This window comes from Sinocyclocheilus rhinocerous, unplaced genomic scaffold (assembly GCF_001515625.1).
Source record: "Sinocyclocheilus rhinocerous isolate Xijiao unplaced genomic scaffold, SAMN03320098_v1.1 scaffold6054, whole genome shotgun sequence".
NCBI classification, from domain to species: Eukaryota; Metazoa; Chordata; class Actinopteri; order Cypriniformes; family Cyprinidae; genus Sinocyclocheilus; species Sinocyclocheilus rhinocerous.
Window position 1 is genome coordinate 1 of NW_015658548.1, and position 3627 is coordinate 3627.

Consider the following 3627-nt stretch of genomic DNA (forward strand, 5'->3'; position numbering starts at 1 on the left):
CAAATGTGCAAATGCAAATTTAAAAACCAAAATGGCACCAACAATATTGATAAGTTTATTTATTTGTGTAGTGATTAATCTTTTCTCAATCCTCATCTTTTAGTTAAAGGAACCATCTGTAGGCAACTATTACTTTACATTGCTTCCAAGTGTAAGTGCTATCATCAGTTTTACCAACAATATTTGTATGATATTAAAGTGATATTTACATATTTAGCATGCTTTTATACTTAAAAGCAAAAGCACTATAGTTATAAATCTAAAAAGTAATAAACATTGAATGTGTTTCCAATGGAAATCTAAATGAATAAATGCAATATACAAGCAGAAAAAAAAAACAAAGTGACAGACATTCGACAGCATGTATATAACTTTAAGACCGTTTGACTGCACACAGTTTGTGAAGGGCCGGGTTCAGAGTGAAGCCCACGACTGGTGAGAGATCCAACTCATCTTCAGACACTCCTGGAGGAGGAGTGAAGCGGAAATGCTGAAGGAGGGAGGTGAAGAACAGAAAGAGCTCCATCCTGGCCAAACCCTCTCCAGGACAAACCCTGCGGCCTGAGAACAACAATAAGCAAAGGATTAACAAAAAGCATTTGCGATGGCACATTATGAGTAGTGAATTTGAAGTCCACTGCACCTGCAGAGAAGGGCATGAAGGCGTCCCTTTTGACAAACTGTCCCTGCTTATTTAGGAAATGACTTGGGTTGAAGCTGTCAGGAGTTTCCCACTCATTTTCATCCCTCAGTACAGATGCCAGTAGCGCCCACACACTGGTACCCTGCACAAAACAACACAAACTATGTTTGCAAATCTCTGGGTTTCATGGATCACAGCGTCTGTATATGATAAGTTCTTCCTGTCTTCCGCCACTGGCTGACGTCCACCGATCACTCGGTCAATCTCATCTTGAACCCTGGCTACGTTAAATGAACAAGAAAGACCACAGTATGAGAGTTTATAACATCATTACTGAATACTTGACTGTGGTTGACACTTTGCATGGGATATAATTAGATTTGCAGACTTGCATTATTCAAATTGTTATAAAATAATGCAATACTCCTGCATTTAGATGCAGCCATACCTTGTATTTCAGGGTATTTGGCCATGAGCAGAAGACCCCAGCGTAGCGTTGTAGCCGTAGTGTCGGTACCAGCACCAAATAGGTTGTTGATTGTACAATATAAATTCATTGAATTGTACAAAGAGTCTGTTTTGCCAGATTCCTGCAGAAATCATGACGGTGAAAGCCAAGAAAAGGAGATGTCAGAATGTAATAGCAAATCGATTTAATTTAAAACTACGGGCAGTACCTCATCTTTTTGTTGTTGTATCAGGAAACAGTCAGCGATTCCTCTGGGGTCCAGAGGGTTCAGAGTCTTCTTCAGACCATTTATTATTTCCTCGCTTTGTCTGACAGTTTCTTTGACATTGTTAACAATACGTTTCTGATTGGCCACAAAAGGACGAATCCAAGGAAACATGTTGTAGAGCTGCAAACAAGCAAAACTGCATAATGTGCCATTGAACAATGTACATACAAAATAATGCATTAGAAATATCTTGGTACCTGAACTGAAGTAGATCCAGTCATCCTCATGTTTTCGTAAGCTCGTTTGACCATGTGATGTAACTTGGTGTTGCTATACTCAAATCTGGTGCTGTAGATGATGGCAGAGATGACATTTGAAACAGCCATGGCCGTTAGCAGAGTTGTTTCAAATGGTTTTCCTGCACATGGGTGAACATGATGTTAATACTCAAATCTGTTTCAGTCACAGCATCGTCTTGTTTTTGTGTTTTGCAGTCTTACCTTCAAACTTCTCAAATTCCTCTTTTAAATATTGCGTTTCTTCAGTGATAATCTGTTCACTCCTTTTCTTGCCCATTCCAAAGTCTCGCAGGTTGGAAAGAGCAAAGCGTCTCATTTCCCTCCAGTTTTCACCATTGGAAAACAGAATCCCTACAGAGCAATCATTTATCCATTACTCCAAAGAGCTGAATTAATTTGACATTTACATCTACGGAAAAACAAGGTATTTATTAAATGATCATCTGAAGTCGTGAAAGCCTTCTTACCATATCCCTGGTTGAAATCATGAAATATGGGTGTAATATCTCTTTCTCCAAACTCCTCTGACAGGTTCACTAGTGCCTGTTTGACAGCCTTGTATCCTGACAATATCACCACTTTTTTGGGGCCAAAGTGCACCGTGAAAACCGACCCATATTGTTTTGACAGCTGTAAGACAGAAAAGATGGAGCTATTGAAATATATAATTTATCGGCATCATCTCATCTGTGGTCTGTCTGGTCGGTTTATAGCAGAAAGTATTGTTAGAACACAGGATTCAGACAGCTTGTCCCAGCTTACCTTCTAACACAATACTCTCTACTTTTGTGCATTTGCCTGCTGGCACGACGCCCATCTCCACGGTCATTCATTACCATTGACTCTTACCCTAGTCCGTATGAGAACTAGGTGACCTATTTGTCATTTTTGAACACTGTATGTGTGCCAGCAATTGCCTACTTGGCATGTGTACCATTTAAGCAGTAAGGTACAAGAGGGAACACCCTATTGACAATGTAGACTGAAGGGCATTGATGAGAAGATTGATTTTTTTTTAGCTATGATATTATACTGAATGCTTTATTGCTTTAATAAAATGGTTACCAATTGTAGATCTATCTATCTATCTATCCATCTATATTTTTTCTTTCTTTTTTCATTTAGCAGACGCTTTTATCCAAAGCGACTTATAAATGAGGACAATAGAAGCAATCAAAACCAACAAAAGGGCAATAATATGTAAGTGCTGTGACAAGTCTCGGTTAGCCTAATGCAGTACACGTAGCAAGGTTTTTTTTTTAAAGAAAAACAAAAAGATAGAATATAAAAAGAATAGGGAATGCTAGTGTTAGAGTGTCTTTTTTATAATAAATAAAATGAAAACAAGAAGATAGAATAGAAATAGAATAGAAATACTAGTGTTAGAGGCTCTTTTTTTTTTACAAAGAAAACAAGTAGTAAGAATCGAAAAAGAATAGAGAGTACAAGTGTTAAGAGAGTCAAGAGTTGTTGTTTTTTTGTTTTGTTTTTTTCTTCTTAGAATTAGAATAGAGAGTGCTAGAGTTAGAGGGTCGAATGAAGAAAACGTGTTTTTAGCGGTTTCTTGAAGATGGCTAAGGACTCATTCCATCAGGAGGGAACAGTTAATGTAAAAGTCAGTGAAAGGGATTTTGTGCCTCTTTGGGATGGCACAATAATACGCCGTTCACTTGCAGAACACACGCTTCTGGAGGGCACATAAGTCTGAAGTAATTAATTTAGGTAAAGGGGTGCAGAGCCAGTGGTGGTTTTGTAGGCAAACATTAATGCCTTGAATTTTATGCGAGCAGCTATTGGTAGACAGTGCAAATCGATAAACAGAGGTGTGACGTGCATTCTTTTCGGCTTGTTAAAAATTAATATTGCTGCCGCGTTCTGGATTAATTGTAAAGGTTTGATAGAACTGGCTGGAAGACCAGCCAAGAGAGCATTGCAATAGTCCAGCCTGGACAGAACAAGAGCTTGAACAAGGAGTTGTGAAGCATGTTCCGAAAGAAAGGGCCTGATC

General features: G+C 38.6%; 1 pseudogene; it reads right to left on the reverse strand.

Moving 5' to 3' along the window:
• Positions 1 to 25: 25 nt before the first annotated feature.
• LOC107722726 (cytochrome P450 2K1-like) lies at positions 26 to 2452 on the reverse strand (annotated as a pseudogene).
• Positions 2453 to 3627: the final 1175 nt, after the last annotated feature.